General features: G+C 36.5%; 1 pseudogene across 1 annotated transcript in view; it reads right to left on the reverse strand.

The window, feature by feature from the left end:
* Window positions 1-2,835: 2,835 nt before the first annotated feature.
* Window positions 2,836-19,554, reverse strand: part of LOC309636475 (ankyrin repeat domain-containing protein 17-like) — a 98,730-nt pseudogene continuing 82,011 nt past the window's right edge. Inside the window, exons 29-32 of the transcript XR_014268512.1 lie at window positions 19,206-19,361; window positions 17,175-17,324; window positions 14,177-15,815; window positions 2,836-3,040 (exon numbers count right to left, since the gene is read on the reverse strand). The product of XR_014268512.1 is annotated as an ankyrin repeat domain-containing protein 17-like (transcript). The remainder of the gene's footprint in view (window positions 3,041-14,176; window positions 15,816-17,174; window positions 17,325-19,205; window positions 19,362-19,554) is intronic.

A 19,554-nucleotide genomic window follows, 5' to 3' on the forward strand; every position in this document is an offset into this window, starting at 1 on the left:
TGCTCTGTACTGGCTTTTCAGTCCCACTCCCGGGAGAAGAGAGACAAAGCTGTGTCTCCACCGCAGCTTGGCCTGATTCAGTCACTGGGTGAAAAGGTGGGAAGAAGGTCAAGTTCATGAGAACTGATACACTGCAGTCATTTAGTCCTGAAGTACCAGTTCTGGTTGCTGGTGAGTTGCTAAATCCAGGGACCTGAATTTAATTCCTCCAGAGCCACTGAGACATCACTTCCAGGCCCATGGCGGGCTGTAGGGGTGCTGACTTTTCTCAGTGCTAAGGAGCAGCCATCTTCCACTGGGAGAGGACTCTGTGTCGGCAGGAGCAGGACCACACCAGGCACCGAAAAAGGTTCTGCATCCCAGCATCTTCCAACACAGTGATAGATAAACGGGTAGAAGATGTGACAGGGCATTCACAATAGAACAGAAGCGTATCCCCAATAAATATGGAAAGATGTTCAACTTCACTACCTAACAAAGAAATGCAAGTTATAAATCTATTTTTTTTTTTGCTAATCTAATTGGTAGAAAGTTTTAAGAATGCACAAAAAATTTGCTACTAAGGATGTAAGGAAAAGGCCGTTTTCATCTGTTGCTGCTGATGGGGATGGAAATTGGTACGAACCTTCTGGAGGGTAATTTGGCAAGTTGTGTATCAACAGCCTTAAAATGTTCATACACTTTGAGCCAGTAATTTTGCTTTTAGGATCTTATCCTAAGGTGAAAGTCAAATTTATGTACAAGACTTATGTTCAAGAATATTCTGGGCTTCCCTGGTGGCGCAGCGGTTGCGAATCTGCCTGCTAATGCAGGGGACACGGGTTCGAGCCCTGGTCTGGGAAGATCCCACATGCCGCGGAGCAACTAGGCCCGTGAGCCACAACTACTGAGCCTGCGCGTCTGGAGCCTGTGCTCTGCAACAAGAGAGGCCACGATAGTGAGAGGCCTGCGCACCGCGATGAAGAGTGGCCCCCGCTTGCCGCAACCAGAGAAAGCCCTAGCACAGAAATGAAGACCCAACATAACAATCAATCAATCAATAAATAAATCTTTAAAAAAAAAAAAAAAAAAAGAATATTCAGCTCAGCCAGTAGTGTAATAGAAAAAATATTAGAAGCTACCTAAAAATCCCACAATAGGGGGTTGGTTAAATAACTGATGGCCCAACTTAAGAATGGAAAATAAAGACGCAGACGTAGAAAATGGACTTGAGGACACGGGGAAGGGGAAGGGGAAGCTGGGACGAAGTGAGAGAGTGGCATGGACTTACATATACTACCAAACGCTAGCTAGCTAGTGGGAAGCAGCCGTGTAGCACAGGGAGATCAGCTCGGTGCTTTGTGAACACCTAGAGGGGTGGGATAGGGAGGGTGGGAGGGAGATGCAAGAGGGAGGAGATATGGGGATATATGTGTATGTATAGCTGATTCACTTTGTTATAAAGCAGAAACTAACACACCATTGTAAAGCAATTATACTCCAATAAAGATGTTTTTTTAAAATAAGGATGGAAAACAGTTCATTCATTGAAAATGATTTTCTCCAAGAATATTTAATGGTGGGAAGATGTAGTGTAAAAGCAGGGCACAAAATACTAGATGGAGTATTTCATTTTGTTAAAATTTTAATAATACAAGTGCAGAAGAAGTGATTAAAATAACAGTACTGATTTGACTACGGGACATCTTTTTCTTTAAATTTTTCTGTATTTGGTGTTATAAAGCATCATATATCCTCTCTGAGTCTCAGTTTATGTTCTGTGAAGTGGGACTGATCACATCTACACTGCAGTGCGCTCGGGCAGAGCAGCACAATATTTGAAAGTACCATTGACAATGACCAGCCCATTGTAATACTCCAGGAATGGTTATAATATCATTGCCAATGACACCCATAGTCTGGATATTATCCGTAATGATTACTACGGTTGTTTATGAACTTCTTTTCACTTAGGGACACCTGTACAAGGATAATTAATATTCCAAGTGACAGTCCTTGTTATTTGACAAACACAAGAAAAACTGTAAATATGTAAATTCACTATATGCTACACCCTACTTCATGCTTTCACTGGCAATGTACTTTCATATACATCTCTCAAATACCAATTTTTTTTTACTCTTTCATTCAGTTAACCAGTCTCTATTAACTGGGCTCTAACATTGTTAGAAGAAATTTAGTAGTTTAAAAAAAAATGGATTCTTATTAAAATTTCCTCAAGGTGAAAGCAATTTGATGCCTTTTTCCTCGCTAAATAAATAAATAACCACAAATAATAGCCTCACTATGGAATTCTCTTAATGTGAGTTGAATTCCCTATTGATGAATGATCCTCCTTGGTTTGAAAAATCTGATCAATGCTTCAAAGTCTGACTACAGTTAAAAACACACATCTGGTAACGTGAAATCAGTTGTATTATTTATGTAATAGATGAGATTTAAAGGTAGACCAAAAGCACATGATATTTATACTACTTTTAAGGCTACAAACCTTTCTTCTTGGGAGCTATATTCTCAAACCTGAAAGTAAATGTAAATCAACAGATGATACAACAAGATTTTTTATTCTCAAAAAATGATCCCTCTTAGAAATTAACTTCAATATAATATGCTAGGTTTGATAGAGCCGAAGTTGATTCTAATACTTTAAAAACCTGGAAATTCTATTTAAATTCCTCCTGATTTCAGATTGCCATGAATACAAATTACATTTTTATAGAATTTAAATTATTAAGAGATTTAAAACTTAAAAATTCCAAACTCTGAAAAACTTAAAACCTTTTGTTTTTTAAGGGAACATACAGACAAACTCTTCCTCTGGAACTACAGTGTATATCACTCACCATTTGACGCTGATGAACACGGAGTCAACAACTAAGCGGGGAAGAATGCTGTCTGTTAAAGTGAGCAGCTGTGGGTGCTCCTCCGAGGGGTGCCCCAGGGCCACACATTTGACCTCCTGAAAGGTTTGAGGCAAACTTTCCCGAATGTGTAGAAGAAGGTGTTACAGAACCACATGGTGAGTCCATATTGACGATACCTATAATGTAGAAGATAATCATAATTGATAATAGTTACCCCTAGGAGATATAATTAGAAAAACCTAAAATTCCAAGAGGTCCCTAATATATCCAAAAATATTTCAGATTATTAAAAAAATTTCTCCTTGCTTACTTCTTCCAGTCATTCCACTCATTATTTCCCCCTTTATTTTATAAAGATAGCTATAAAAAAGAAATTACCAAGGAAAACATTTTACATTTACTTTTAATTTTGACATTTTATTGCTTATTATAGAATACATATAGATTTAATATTAACACTAGAATTTAAATAGGTTTGGTGGCCAAGGAGTTGTATAAAATTTTACCTTTAAAAAACGTATGGGGAAGGGAGGGATGAGTAGGCAAACCACAAAGGATTTTTAAGGCACTGAAAATACTCTGGATGATAGTATAATGGTTACTATACTAGACTTTCGTTCAAACCCACAGAATGTACAGCACCAAGAATGAACCCTCATGTAAACTACAGACTTTGATAAGGATGTGTGACTGTAGGTTCATCGACTGTAAAAAAATACCATTCTGGAGTGGGATGTTGGTAATAAAGGAGGCTATGCCTGTGTAAAGGCAGGGGGTATATGGAAAACCCCTGTACTTTTCTCTCAATTTTGCTGTGAACTTGAGAGTGCTACTAAAATAAAAAAACAAAAACAAAACCAAAAACACCCCACAAAACTAAAAACAAACCAGAAAAAAACTATAGGAGAAAAAAAAAGATTGTAGCTATACTTTATAATAGAGAGATCTGACAATCAGCATCTTAACTAAGTGGCCATGCTTTCCATAGATAAGAGAAGAACAATCTGTCATTGAGTGCCTCCTGATACAATACAGTGTGAGATTCAAACATTACCTATCTGATGTTCCTGCTAGAAATGTTTAACCAGAATGGAACCACAGATTGAGAAAATGGGTGAATCTGAAATGCAGGATATTCTTCAGTACAACTGGACTCTTCAAAGGATTCAATGTCAAGAAGAACAAAAGAAGGTGGTGAGATGTTTTAGACTGTGGGAGATCAAAGAGACATAATAGCCAAAAGCAATGTGTGAATCTTGATTGGTTGGATCAAAAGGAGAGAAAAAAGAAACATACAGGCATAAAGGGTATATTTGGGATGATGGTACTACATAATGGGTGCTATTACTGAATTAATGTTAATTTCTAGGGTGTAGCAATAGGGGTATAGCTGTAAAGGCGAACATGCCTATGTTGACCTGAATCTAATACTTCCCTCTGATAGACTCTTTTTTTTTTTTTTTTTTTTTTAGAAATTTCATGTAATGTCTGAAACATTTATATTAACATATTTCCATACATATTTCCATACAAATACAAATATAAGATTTTTAGGAATTTCATGTAATGTCTGAAACATTTATATTAACATATTTCCATACAAATAACCCAATGAAAGTTTAGTATTAGTTGTTTTGTTTGCTTTTTTATACTGCAGGTTCTTATTAGGCATCAATTTTATACACATCAGTGTATACATGTCAATCCCAATCGCCCAATTCAGCACACCACCATCCCCACCTCACCGCAGTTTTCCCCCCTTGGTGTCCATATGTCCATTCTCTACATCTGTGTCTCAACTTCTGCCCTGCAAACTGGCTCATCTGTACCATTTTTCTAGGTTCCACATACATGCGTTAATATACGATATTTGTTTTTCTCTTTCTGACTTACTTCACTCTGTATGACAGTCTCTAGATCCATCCACGTCTCAACAAATGACTCAATTTCGTTCCTTTTTATGGCTGAGTAATATTCCATTGTATATATGTACCACATCTTCTTTAGCCATTCGTCTGTTGCTGGGCATTTAGGTTGCTTCCATGACCTGGCTATTGTAAATAGTGCTGCAATGAACATTCGGGTGCATGTGTCTTTTTGAATTACGGTTTTCTCTGGGTATATGCCCAGTAGTGGGATTGCTGGGTCATATGGTAATTCTATTTTTAGTTTTTTAAGGAACCTCCATATTGTTCTCCATAGTGGCTGTATCAATTTACATTCCCACCAACAGTGCAAGAGGGTTCCCTTTTCTCCACACCCTCTCCAGCATTTGTTGTTTGTAGATTTTCTGATGATGCCCATTCTAACAGGAGTGAGGTGATACCTCATTGTAGTTTTGATTTGCATTTCTCTAATAATTAGTGACGTTGAGCATCTTTTCATGTGCCTCGTGGCCATCTGTATGTCTTCTTTGGAGAAATGTCTATTTAGGTCTTCTGCCCATTTTTGGATTGGGGTGTTTGTTTCTTTGATATTGAGCTGAATGAGCTGTTTATATATTTTGGAGATTAATCCTTTGTCCGTTGATTCATTTGCAAATATTTTCTCCCATTCTGAGGGTTGTCTTTTTGTCTTGTTTATGGTTTCCTTTGCTGTGCAAAAGCTTTGAAGTTTCATTAGGTCCCACTTGTTTATTTTTGTTTTTATTTCCATTACTCTAGGAGGTGGATCAAAAAAGATCTTGCTGTGATTTATGTCAAAGAGTGTTCTTCCTATGTTTTCCTCTAAGAGTTTTATAGTGTCCAGTCTTATATTTAGGTCTCTAATCCATTTTGAGTTTATTTTTGTGTATGGTGTTAGGGAGTATTCTAATTTCATTCTTTTACATGTAGCTGTCCAGTTTTCCCAGCACCACTTATTGAAGAGACTGTCTTTTCTCCATTGTATATCTTTGCCTCCTTTGTCATAGATTAGTTGACCATAGGTGCGTGGGTTAATCTCTGGGCTTTCTATCTTGTTCCATTGATCTATGTTTCTGTTTTTGTGCCAGTACCATATTGTCTTGATTACTGTAGCTTTGTAGTATAGTCTGAAGTCAGGGAGTCTGATTCCTCCAGCTCCATTTTTTTGCCTCAAGACTGCTTTTGTTATTCGGGGTCTTTTGTGTCTCCATACAAATTTTAAGATGATTTGTTCTAGCTCCGTAAAAAATGCCATTGGTAATTTGATAGGGATTGCATTGAATCTGTAGATTGCTTTGGGTAGTATACTCATTTTCACAATGTTGATTCTTCCAATCCAAAAACATAGTATATCTCTCCATCTGTTGGTATCATCTTTAATTTCTTTCATCAGTGTCTTATAGTTTTCTGCATACAGGTCTTTTGTCTCCCTAGGTAGGTTTATTCCTAGGTATTTTATTCTTTTTGTTGCAATGGTAAATGGGAGTGTTTCCATAATTTCTCTTTCAGATTTTTCATCATTAGTGTATAGGAATGCAAGAGATTTCTGTGCATTAATTTTGTATCCTGCAACTTTACCATATTCATTAATTAGCTCTAGCAGTTTTCTGGTGGCAGTTTTAGGATTCTCTATGTATAGTATCATGTCATCCGCAAACAGTGACAGTTTTACTTCCTCTTTTCCAATTTGTATTCCTTTTATTTCTTTTTCTTCTCTGATTGCCGTGGCTAGGACTTCCAGAACTATGTTGAATAATAGTGGTGAGAGTGGACATCCTTGTCTCATTCCTGATCTTAGAGGAAATGCTTTCAGTTTTTCACCATTGAGAATGATGTTTGCTGTGGGTTTGTCATATATGGCCTTTATTATGTTGAGGTAGGTTCCCTCTATGCCCACTTTCTGGAGAGTTTTTATCATAAATGGGTGTTGAATTTTGTCAAAAGCTTTTTCTGCATCTATTGAGATGATCATATGGTTTTTATTCTTCAATTTGTTAATATGGTGTATCACATTGATTGATTTGCGTATATTGAAGAATCCTTGCATCCCTGGGATAAATCCCACTTGATCGTGGTGTGTGATCCTTTTAATGTGTTGTTGGATTCTGTTTGCTAGTATTTTGTTGAGGATTTTTGCATCTATATTCATCAGTGATATTGGTCTGTAATTTTCTTTTTTTGTAGTGTCTTTGTCTGGTTTTGGTATCAGGGTGATGGTGGCCTCATAGAATGAGTTTGGGAGTGTTCCTTCCTCTGCAATTTTTTGGAAGAGTTTGAGAAGGATGGGTGTTAGCTCTTCTCTAAATGTTTGATAGAATTCACCTGTGAAGCCATCTGGTCCTGGACTTTTGTTTATTGGAAGATTTTTAATCACAGTTTCAATTTCATTCCTTGTGATTGGTCTGTTCATATTTTCTGTTTCTTCCTGATTCAGTCTTGGAAGGTTTTACCTCTCTAAGAATTTGTCCATTTCTTCCAGGTTGTCCATTTTATTGGCATAAAGTTGCTTATAGTAGTCTCTTAGGATGTTTTGTATTTCTGCAGTGTCTGTTGTAACTTCTCCTTTTTCATTTCTGATTTTATTGATTTGAGTCCTCTCCCTCTTTTTCTTGATGAGTCTGGCTAATGGCTTATCAATTTTGTTTATCTTCTCAAAGAACCAACTTTTAGTTTTATTGATCTTCGCTATTGTTTTCTTTGTTTCTATTTCATTTATTTCTGCTCTGATCTTTATGATTTCTTTCCTTCTGCTAACTTTGGGTTTTGTTTGTTCTTCTTTCTCTAGTTTCTTTAGGTGTAAGGTTAGATTGTTTACTTGAGATTTTTCTTGTTTCTTTAGGTAGGCTTGTATAGCTATAAACTTCCCTCTTAGAACCGCTTTTGCTGCATCCCATAGGTTTTGGGTCGTCGTGTTTTCATTGTCATTTGTCTCTAGGTATTTTTTTATTTCCTCTTTGATTTCTTCAGTGATCTCTTGGTTATTTAGTAACGTATTGTTTAGCCTCCATGTGTTTGTCTTTTTTACGTTTTTTTCCCTGTAATTCATTTCTAATCTCATAGCGTTGTGGTCAGAAAAGATGCTTGGTATGATTTCAATTTTCTTAAATTTACTGAGGCTTGATTTGTGACCCAAGATGTGATCTATCCTGGAGAATGTTCCGTGCGCACTTGAGAAGAATGTGTAATCTGCTGTTTTTGGATGGAATGTCCTATATATATCAATTAAATCTATCTGGTCTATTGTGTCATTTAAAGCTTCTGTTTCCTTATTTATTTTCATTTTGGATGATCTGTCCATTGGTGTAAGTGAAGTGTTAAAGTCCCCCACTATTATTGTGTTACTGTCGATTTCCTCTTTTATAGCTGTTAGCAGTTGCCTTATGTATTGAGGTGCTCCTATGTTGGGTGCATATATATTTATAATTGTTACATCTTCTTCTTGGATTGATCCCTGGATCATTATGTAGTGTCCTTCCTTGTCTCTTGTAACATTCTTTATTTTAAAGTCTATTTTATCTGATATGAGTATAGCTACTCCAGCTTTCTTTTGATTTCCATTTGCATGGAATATCTTTTTCCATCCCCTCACTCTTAGTCTGTATGTGTCCCTAGGTCTGAAGTGGGTCTCTTGTAGACAGCATATATATGGGTCTTGTTTTTGTATCCATTCAGCCAGTCTATGTCTTTTGGTTGGGGCGTTTAATCCATTCACGTTTAAGGTAATTATCGATATGTATGTTCCTATGACCATTTTCTTAATTGTTTTGGGTTTGTTTTTGTAGGTCCTTTTCTTCTCTTGTGTTTCCCACTTAGAGAAGTTCCTTTAGCATTTGTTGTAGAGCTGGTTTGGTGGTGCTGAATTCTCTTAGCTTTTGCTTGTCTGTAAAGCTTTTGATTTCTCCATCAAATCTAAATGTGATCCTTGCCGGGTAGAGTAATCTTGGTTGTAGGTTCTTCCCTTTCATCACATTAAGTATATCATGCCACTCCCTTCTGGCTTGCAGAGTTTCTGCTGAGAAATCAGCTGTTAACCTTATGGGAGTTCCCTTGTATGTTATTTGTCGTTTTTCCCTTGCTGCTTTCAATAATTTTTCTTTGTCTTTAATTTTTGCCACTTTGATTACTATGTGTCTCAGCGTGTTTCTCCTTGGGTTTATTCTGTATGGGACTCTCTGCGCTTCCTGGACTTGGGTGGCTATTTCCTTTCCCATGTTAGGGAAGTTTTCGACTATAATCTCTTCAAAAATTTTCTCTGGTCCTTTCTCTCTCTCTTCTCCTTCTGGGACCCCTATAATGCTAATGTTGTTGCGTTTAATGTTGTCCCAGAGGTCTCTTAGGCTGTCTTCATTTCTTTTCATTCTTTTTTCTTTAGTCTGTTCCGCAGCAGTGAATTCCACCATTCTGTCTTCCAGGTCACTTATCCGTTCTTCTGCCTCAGTTATTCTGCTATTGATTCCTTCTAGTGTAGTTTTCATTTCAGTTATTGTATTGGTCATCTCTGTTTGTTTGTTCTTTAATTCTTCTAGGTCTTTGTTAATCATTTCTTGCATCTTCTCAATCTTTGCCTCCATTCTTATTCCGAGGTCCTGGATCATCTTCACTATCCTTATTCTGAATTCTTTTTCTGGAAGGTTGCCTATCTCCACTTCATTGAGTTGTTTTTCTGGGGTTTTTTCTTGTTCCTTCATCTGGTACATAGCCCTCTGCCTTTTCATCTTGTCTACCTTTCTGTAACTGTGGTTTTTGGTCCACAGGCTGCAGGATTGTAGTTTTCCTTGCTTCTGTTGTCTGCCCTCTGGTGGTTGAGGCTATCTAAGAGGCTTGATGGGAGGCTCTGGTGGTGGGTAGAGCTGACTGTTCTGATAGACTCTTAAGTTAAACTTCATTGCTAATTTTGGCTCTAATCAACTGCACACCCCAAAACCTTACCTCCCGATGGAGCACGTCTTTTTTCTATACTTTTCCACAAAACAAGAATTTACTTCTTTTTTCTCTAAATCTTAATTTTAGTCTTTCTTAACACATTACCTAGATTTCACATTTTTTGAAAAGTGAAGTATTTTCACTAAATTCCAACTTTACAAAAATGAAATATAAAAGCATTTCCAATTAATCCCCAAAATATACAAACAGCTCATGCAGCTCAATATCAAAAAAAACAAACAACCCAATCAAAAAATGGGCAGAAGGTCTAAATAGACATTTCTTCAAAGAAGACATACAGATGGCTAAAATCACATGAAAAAATGCTCAACATCACTAATTATCAGAGAAATGCAAATCAAAACTACAATGTGGTATCACCTCATACCGGTCAAAATGGTCATCATCAAAAAATCTACAAACAATAAATGCTGGAGAGGGTGTGGAGAAAAGGGAACCGGCCTACACTGTTGGCGGGAATGTAAATTGGTACAGCCAATATGGAGAACAGTACGGAGGTTCCTTAAAAAACTAAAAGCAGAGCTACCATATGATCCAGCAATCCCACTCCTGGGCATATATCCAGAGAAAACCATAATTCGAAAAAAAACACGCACCCCAATGTTCACGGCAGCACTGTTTACAATAGCCAGGATATGGAAGCAACCTAAATGTCCACCAACGGAGGAATGGGCAAAGAAGATGTGGTACATATATACAATGGAATATTACTCAGCCATAAAAAAAGAATGAAATAATGCCATTTGCAGCAACATCAATGGACCTAGAGATTGTCATACTGAGTGAAGTCAGACAGAGAAAGACAAATATCATATATTGCTTATATGTGGAATCTAAAAAAGGAGTACAAATGAACTTATCTACGAAACAGAAATAGAGTTACAGATGTAGAGAACAAACTTACAGTTACCAGGGGGTAAGGGGCAGGGAGGGACAAATTGGGAGATTGGGATTGACATATACACACTACTAGACATCAAATAGATAACTAATAAGAACCTACTGTATAGCACAGGGAACTCTACTCAATGCTCTGTTATGGCCTATATGGGAAAAGAATCTAAAAAAGAGTGGATATATGTATATGTATAACTGATTCACTTTGCTGTACACCTGAAACTAACACAACACTGTAAATCAACTATACTCCAATAAAATTTTTTAAAAAATAAAAGCATTTCCAATGTACTAATTAGCATATGAAGCTTTTACAACCAAATTATATTGATTCTATTTAGCATTCAAGAGAAAGTGTTTTTGAAAGTACATGAAAATATTTCAATCAACCCCCAGCAAGGAAATATTTACTGACCATGTTCTTTACATTATATTTATGTGTTATAGAAAGACGTAAAAATAACAATCAGTTCCCATTATATTTAGAAATTTTTAGTCCCAGAATGTCATCTCTTCAATAACACGTAACAAGTTGGCAACCTTTCTGTAAAGGGCTAAATAATAAATAGTTTTAGGCTGTCAGCAGAGCATGGAAGCAGCCATAACACAATATGTAAATGAATGGGCATAGATGTATTTCAATAAAACTTTTATTTATGAACACTGAAATTTGAATGCACTATTTTTTTTTTTAATATTTATTTATTTATTTATTTTTGGCTGCATCGAGTCTTAGTTGCGGCACACGGGCTTCTCTGTAGTTGTGGCACACGGGCTCCAGAGCAGGTGGGCTCTCTAGTTGCAACACCAGGACTTAGTTGCCCCGTGGCATGTGGGATCTTAGTTCCCCGACCCGGGACTGAACCCACATTCCCTGCACTGGAAGGCGGATTCTTAACCACTAGACCACCAGGGAAGTTCCGAATGTACTATTTTTTGTGTCACATATTATTCTTTTTAAAAATAAAAAAAAGTTTTTTTAAAATCTTACACAATTGTTATAACTCAATTAAAAAAAAACCACAAATGTAAAATCAGGTAGTATGCCATACTTGGCACATGGACCATAGTTTGTCTATCTCTAGCATGAAATTATCTTTATTTATTCTTATTTTGTTATTGCTTTAATGGTAGACTTTCTTTTTTAACATCTTTATCGGAGTATAACTGCTTTACAATGGTGTGTTAGTTTCTGCTTTATAACAAAGTGAATCAGCTATACATATACCTATATCCCCATATCTCTTTCCTCTTGCGTCTCCCTCCCACCCTCCCTATCCCACCCCTCTAGGTGGTCACAAAGCACCGAGCTGATCTCCCTGTGCTATGCGGCTGCTTCCCATTAGCCATCTATTTTACATTTAGTAGTGTATACATGTCCATGCCACTCTCTCACTTCGTCCTAGCTTACCCTTCCCCCATGCCCGTGTCCTCAAGTCCATTCTCTACATCTACGTCTTTATTCCTGTCCTGATCCTAGGTTCTACAGAATCATATTTTTTTTCCAATTCTATATATACGTGTTAGCATACAGTATTTGTTTTTCTCTTTCTAATTACTTCACTCTGTATGACAGACTCTAGGTCCATCCACCTCACTACAAATAACTCAATGAAATTATCTTTAATTATTTGAAATATTCATATTAAAACACAAAGCTCAAAATGCAACTTGGTATCCTGGACACTGCAACAGAAAAAGAACATTATTGGAAAAACTGTGGAATCTGAATAAAGTCTGTAGTCCAGTTAATTGTACTGTACCGATATTAATTTCTTAGTTTTAATAAATATATGGTGTTTAGGTAAGAATGTTTAATTAGGGGAAATTGGGGTAATTATAGAAGAACTCTTCTATAAATCTAAAAATATTTCAAAGTAAAAAGTTAAAAAAGAAAAAGCAGTCACTCAAAACCAGATCTTTAGATCCTCTTTAGATATCAGCACTGTCTAACAGAACTTTTTATGTTAATAGATGTGTTCAATATCTGGGCTCTCCAATATTGCAGCTACCAGCCATTATGTGCTTATTAAGGAAGCACTTGAAATATGACTAGCCTACAGCCACTATGGAAAACAGTATGGGGGATCCTCAGAAAACTAAAAATAGAACTACCACATGATCCAGCAATTCCACTTCTGGAACTATATCCAAAAGAAACAAAAACACTAACTCGAAAAGATACCTACACTTCCATGTTCGTAACAGCATTATTTACAATAGCTAAGACATGGAAACAACCTAAGTATCCATCCATGGATGAATGGATAAAGAAGCTGTGGTATGTATACATATATGCATATATACCACACACATACACACACACAATGGGATATTATTCAGTCATAAAAAAAACACACACAAAAACACGAGGAAATCCTGACATTTCTGACAAAATGGATGGGCCGTGAGGGCATTATGCTAAGTAAAATAAGTCAGACAGAGAAAGACAAAAACTGTATGATCTCACTTATATGTGGAATCTCAAACAAACAAACTCATAGAAAAAGAGATCAGATTTGTGGTTACTAGAGGTGGAGGTGGGGTGGGGGGGAATTGGAAGAAGGTGGTGAAAAGGTACAAACTTCCAGTTACGAGATAAGTAAGGATTAGGGATGTAATGCGCAACATAGTAACGGTAGTTAACACTACTGTATGATACATGGGAAAGCTGTTAAGATAGACTAAATCCTAAGAGCTCTCATCACAAGGAAAAATATTTTTTCCTTTTTCTTTTTTTTAAAAAATTGTATCTATAGGAGATGATGAATGCTAACTAAATTTACTGCCGTAATCATCTCACAATGTATGTAAGTCAAACCATTATGCTCTACACCTTAAACTCATATACAGTGATGTACATCAATTATATCTAAACAAAACTGGGAAAAAATTTTAAAAATGGCCAGCTTGACTGAGATGAATTTTTAATTTTATTAAATTTAAATAGCACATATAGTTAGTGCCTACCCTATTGAACTATGTAGCTCTATATTTTTCTCATTATTTTTAAAACAAAAAAGACAGTCGGAAGTGAAATCAAATTTTAAAAATCTTTGGTAATTATTTTTTATTTGAACTAAAAGCAAACTTTTGATGGCATTATCTTATTAAATTAAAATATGAGATCTTTCAAAAAAATTTTTTTAATTTATTTAAAAAAAATATTTATTTATTTATTTGGCTGCTCCCAGTCTTAGTTGCGGCATGTGGGATTTATTTCCCTGACCAGGGATCGAACCCGGGCCCCCTGCATTGGGAGTGCAGAGTCTTAACCACTGGACTACCAAGGAAGTCCCCTTTTCTTTATTTTGAGAGAGAAAAATATACCTGATGAAGAAATGTATTTATAGTAAATTTAAGATAAAAATCCATTACAGCTTCTAAAAAGATTTAAAAAGTAATAATGCCATACTAGACACTCAGTACTCACAATAGCATTTGAATTAGTACTACAATCTGTCTATCTGACCCAGTCACAGAGTAAAAATATTAGAAAATAACCAAGAGTTTCAACATCATTTGTAGAAACGAGCAGCTGAAGAATGTCAGAAAATACAAACTTACCTGAGGGACTTGGAGCAGGTCTCTGTAATGGTGGTCTAAAACCTGGAGCTTTGGAAGTATCAGACTGATGTAAAGGATCTGAATTTGGCAAATATGAGGATTTTCCTGATAGCGTAGATTCTGGTGTTGACTGAGATGAAACAACAGATCCTCCCTAGAAGGTATGAGCAGAAGTATGGCTACTTTCAAACAATGTGTTAAAGGGCCCAAATGGTAAGGGGGCACTGAAATTGGGAGCAATCGGCTTATTTGCTAGATGTACTGAATTTTGACAAGCACTTTGTGTACTTAAGGTCGAAGGTAGCTGGACAGAAGAGGGGACACTGTGAGGTCTTTTAATGTGATTGACACTGAGGACTGCAACAGATGAATTTTGCACAGGAGTTGGATTCTTGTGAGGGGCAGTTGTGCCATGAGAGGGTGGTCTCGTAGCAGGGGGTTCCATTTGAGGTGGAGGCTGGGAGCATCCCATTTGTGTCTGAGGCACAGGGTAAGTCACTGGGGCAGTAGAAGGCACCGCCACTGGAGCAGAACTTGTTGTTCCTAAAGGAGGAACAGTCATTCTAACTTCCGGGGGAGGAACCTGAGACTGCTGAAGAGGTGGTCTTGGCTCCTGAGAAACAGATCCCGGAGGTTGCTGCTGAGTAGAATGAACTGATGAACTCCCAGAAGAACTGCTGCTGTTTGGAGGTCTACTGTTTGTTGTTTCTACTATTGGTGGACTACCTGCTTCCTGTTCAGAGGAAGATGCCCCTTTATTTGGAGATGCTGTTCCACAATCCAAAGGGCTGTTTCTAGAAAACCCTCCTGGCTGGGCTGGTGGTGATGGGGAAGATGGGGATGATACTGGGTAGTGTTCTTTGGCAGTAGGCATAGGATATGTGGCACTTGTGGGTGCAGTGCTGTTGTTACTTGCTGTGGTGGTGACTGTTGTGGTGGTGGCATTGGATGCCTTCACAACTGTGACAAAAAGCTGCCTTCTAACAGAAGGTGAACTTGGACTGCCATTTGTAGATGTACCAGGCACCGTTGAAGCTGATGAACTGGTTGTAGTTGTTGGACTTGAAGTTACAGAACCTGCTGAATTCACCAGAGAACTACTGCTATTCTGATTGCTATGGCGAGGCACCATGTGAGGCTTAGGTGAGTTAGTAGCTCTGGCAGGGCTCAAAGGCCTGACAGGAAAAGGACCCCAAGTGGATTGAGCTGGTGGAAAAGTACCTCCAAAGTGCGTCATGGGCAACCTTGGTGGACGGATCTGCTGGAAAGTCTGAGCAGCAAGCAAAGCATGTGCAAACTGTGGAGGAGGATATGCTAATGGAAGAGAAACTGGAAAAGCAGGCCTCACATTATTCACTGGGTTCTTAATGGTTTTGTGAGTAGATGCAGAAGAAATTGCAGGCACAGTGAGTGCTGCGGCAGTCTGAGATGTTGATGACAGAGCTACAGTCGTCATTTTAATTCCCATTAAGGAACTGTTAGCAGCAGTGGTGGTAGGTGCTGATGACCCAATTTTGGAATTTGCTGAGGAGCTTTTCAAACGATTCTTTGGAATAAGTTCATCAATTTCTTTGTCTGGATCCTTGATCAGAGAGCATTGATCAACTGAGTTGCTTGTCTTGTTGATTCAGTGCCACCCCTATAAGTTGACAAAAAAAAAAAAAATTAGGTCCAATTTCGCCTTTTTAATATGTAAAGCCTAAATTAATTCGTGTGTGTATGTATATGCACACACATACAGAGAACAGATAAAAGTTAAGAAGCAATTTTCTGACTATTTTTGAGGTATTATGCAAACAAAGCAATAAACTGTCCTGACACACCACTATATTTTTCAAAGGAAAAGTAAATGACTTCTTTTCCAAGAAATTTCATTTCATTATTGTTTCCTCGGACTAAGCAATCATCTTCCTACTGTGAAATACATTCTAGACAGAAAAACCATTGCACTTTAAAATCCTATGTAATCCATATTGTTACCATGAAGTTAAACAGCTGATCAATATCAAAAGCAGTACAAATAAGCAAGAAAAATAATACCACTGAGTAAGAAAACAGTATTTTATTTTAAATCCTGGTAGCTTAGATGACCCCATTTATATTTATTAGTGGTTTCTCTATTAGTAGAGTGATTATTATAACTCTTTTGGACAGATGTCTCAAAATGAGAGAAGCATCCTGATAATGACAACCATGGCCATAAGGTCAAACTCCAGTCTTGGATGTTCAGGAAAATATTGGATTGAAAGGAAAGCCTTATGGAGACCCTAAGGGGGAAATTACTTATAAAGGGTATATACTTCCCCTCTTCTCTGGATAAGGCAAGTTGTGACTACACCTATCCCAGGGGAGGGATAAACAAGATAGGAGAAGGGGATAAGTGCAAAACAGAGCTGGTTAATTGCCTCCTTCCTCTCGAGGCAGGCTAAAAAACTATCTGCCCCTCTACCACCGGGAAGGGCACCTGTCTCTCACAACCAAATTTATGATTTCTTAGAATATCATCTTTACTCTAAGGGTATACGACATAGACATGTTCAAATATTCAATTTAAAACAAATATCCACTTCAGATTTAAATCTATTACTGAGCTCATATTCTAAGGATACAATCTCAGAATAACAAATCTCAAATGCTAATTTAAGAGAAAGATGGAAAACTACAGATTAGAATGTGTTAGAAACCCATTCCTTCTTAAAAAGAAGTTTTTAAGAATGTCATATTAAAATTTTTTATAAGGAAAAGATTATTCAAACCTTTGCCATACACACACAAAAGAAAAATTCCTTTAAAGCCCTTTGAAATACTTCACAAGAGCATATAAATAAGAAAAAAAAAACTGTAAAGCTTATCTTAAACACGAATCAAATTCTCATTTAAAAAAGTATGCTATTAAATACAAAGTTCCATTGAAAACTCAAATGCTTATATATATTGATAATTAAGCTCTAGTGCAACAAAATACAAAAGAAAAAAACCGTAAGAGACAAAATTTTGCCTTATAGTTATTATCCGGTCTCCTGTCTTGTCTTTCTGCTGATCAACATCTATGTGTGCACCAGTGAACTCCCGAATAGCGTTAATATGACAGCCTCCTCTTCCAATCACTCTGGATATCACAGTTGATGGAACAGGTACTTTCTTTGACCTGTTTAACAGTTGCAAAAATAAATTAAGATAAATCATAAGTATCAGTGGTTGTACTTAAAATAAGAATTATTACTAAAATATGTGTCTGTAAATGCAGAATATTGTCGAATAAGCCTCTTCTACCTACTCTCACTCTAAGTGATAAAAGGCAACTAAGAGCCACAGAAAAAAGAGAAAGAGAGAGAGTGAGCTTTACCACAGCTTCTCATCTCATTAACAAAAACTGTTTGCTGTTTTGACTTTCGTCCTTCATTAATATCTGTGAAGCACATACATGTAGATACACACTGTGTTAATGCAAATACTAATGGCAAATAAGACAGACAGGGGTTCTTGCCCACAAATACTGACTATGTAGAAACCAAGTAAGAAAACTACAACACAATGTTGTAAGTGCTCTAATAGGGTATCATAAAGACACATTGCTTGGGGCATCTAATCTACCCCAAGGAGTCAAGAAAGGCTTCTTGTGGGTACCTTTGGGTATTTGACTCACATGATTGTTTTTATTCCCTAATACATAACTGAAAGGATGATACTAAAATTTCATTGCTGCCCTGCATTCTTCTAGAGGCATTAAAATGATTATCCACAAATATGGAAACTTGCTAAGGGATGTTTAGTTGTGTGAGGAAAGAGAAAAGCCTGCTGGAATTCCAAAAAAAGCAAAACCCACCTAACACTTACAAAATTACATTACAATTTTAAACACTCAGATTCAGGAAAGGTAGATATAAATTTCTGACAAGTCTAAATTAAAGAATACTTCTAAAAGAAAAACAGTGTAACTCTCAATAAAAAGAAGGAGCCAATTGTGCTTCAATGAATAAGTAAATTATTTATTTAGAATAGATTAAATATGAAATTATACATTATTTTTTTAAATGGTAAGGTATGATCCCTGCCCTTTTGTATACATAACTAAGTTACTTGATAATTCCTTTTTCCCTAAAGGACATAATAATCAGTCAGTGATCATTATTTTAAGTTAGTTAAGAATTGCTTACATACTACAATATAAAATACATGCAGGAAAATTGAATTCTCTTACTTTTGTACAGAGAGTATTCTGATGTTGTGATTTCAGTTAGTTCAAAAGAATGTGTGTGAGACAGAGAAAGAGATAAAGATAGAGATGGGGGTTGAGGGGAAGTGTTGGCCCAAAATAAGATAAAAAATGTACAGTACGTCTTGAGATTAACAGTAATAAGCTTGGTTCACTACAGATTTTGTTTTAAAACAATCAAAAGTTTAATTATTTGATGGAATTTCTGGAGAGTTCCTTAAAATAGGTTATCAAAGATTTATAATGGATCACATCCTTTCTAGGTCTGTGGTATCTTACCACCTTTTAGTTTCTGGGATGTTGCTTTACTTTTTAACACATATTATTTAAAAGTTCCAAGCAAAATACAGCAAACTATTTTAGTCCTAAAACCCTTGAAATAAAGGTATCCTATGATTTGAAGACAAGAGTAGTTTAAAACCAATACTTAATTCATTCTCCAAATATTTACAAGTTTGTAGTAGACACTACATATTGGCCTCTGAGGTTACAAAGCTGAACAAGACAATCTATCACCTTAAATAAATTAGTTCACTACCAAATACCAGTACCCATGGGGGTCAAGCAGACACCACAATGATCTAACTTTTTATGTAAAATTTCCCAATTTTAAAAGTGTTAACATATACTTTTTTTTTTCCCTCTAAAATATAGTATAGGTTGTCTCTGTTGGCCAGATGCAGCCATGGGCCACCAGTTTGTTTGCAACCTTTGGAAGAGTTAGGGGAATTTAACTGTAAGGTAAACTATGCTTCATTGTGAAATAGAGCACATATAAAAATGAGAAAAACAATCAAAGAAATAATCAGTCACCTTCTTACAACTTCTTTCCATCCTTCTTCCCTCTTTTGTCCACGCTTAGGACTTGCTACTGTTAATTTCCCATTTGGAGAGGAAAGGGGAGATGGACCAGATTTTGTGCAAGTGGAGAGAGAATTACTGGTCACTTCACTGATAGTCTCTGACAATCTTTAACAGGGAGGAAAAACACATTAAATATAGAAGAGATGTAGAATTTTTTAATGATAAAGGCAAACTATTATATGATTTGATTCTTTATTTTAAGAATACTATGATGAATAAATGAGAAGTTTATTTTTCACTTTTCAATAGTTAGCATAATATGAAGGGCCAATTTTAAGAAGATATTATCTAGAGGTCA

Source organism: Balaenoptera physalus, assembly GCF_965194825.1.
Source record: "Balaenoptera physalus genome assembly, chromosome: 10".
Taxonomy (NCBI): Eukaryota; Metazoa; Chordata; class Mammalia; order Artiodactyla; family Balaenopteridae; genus Balaenoptera; species Balaenoptera physalus.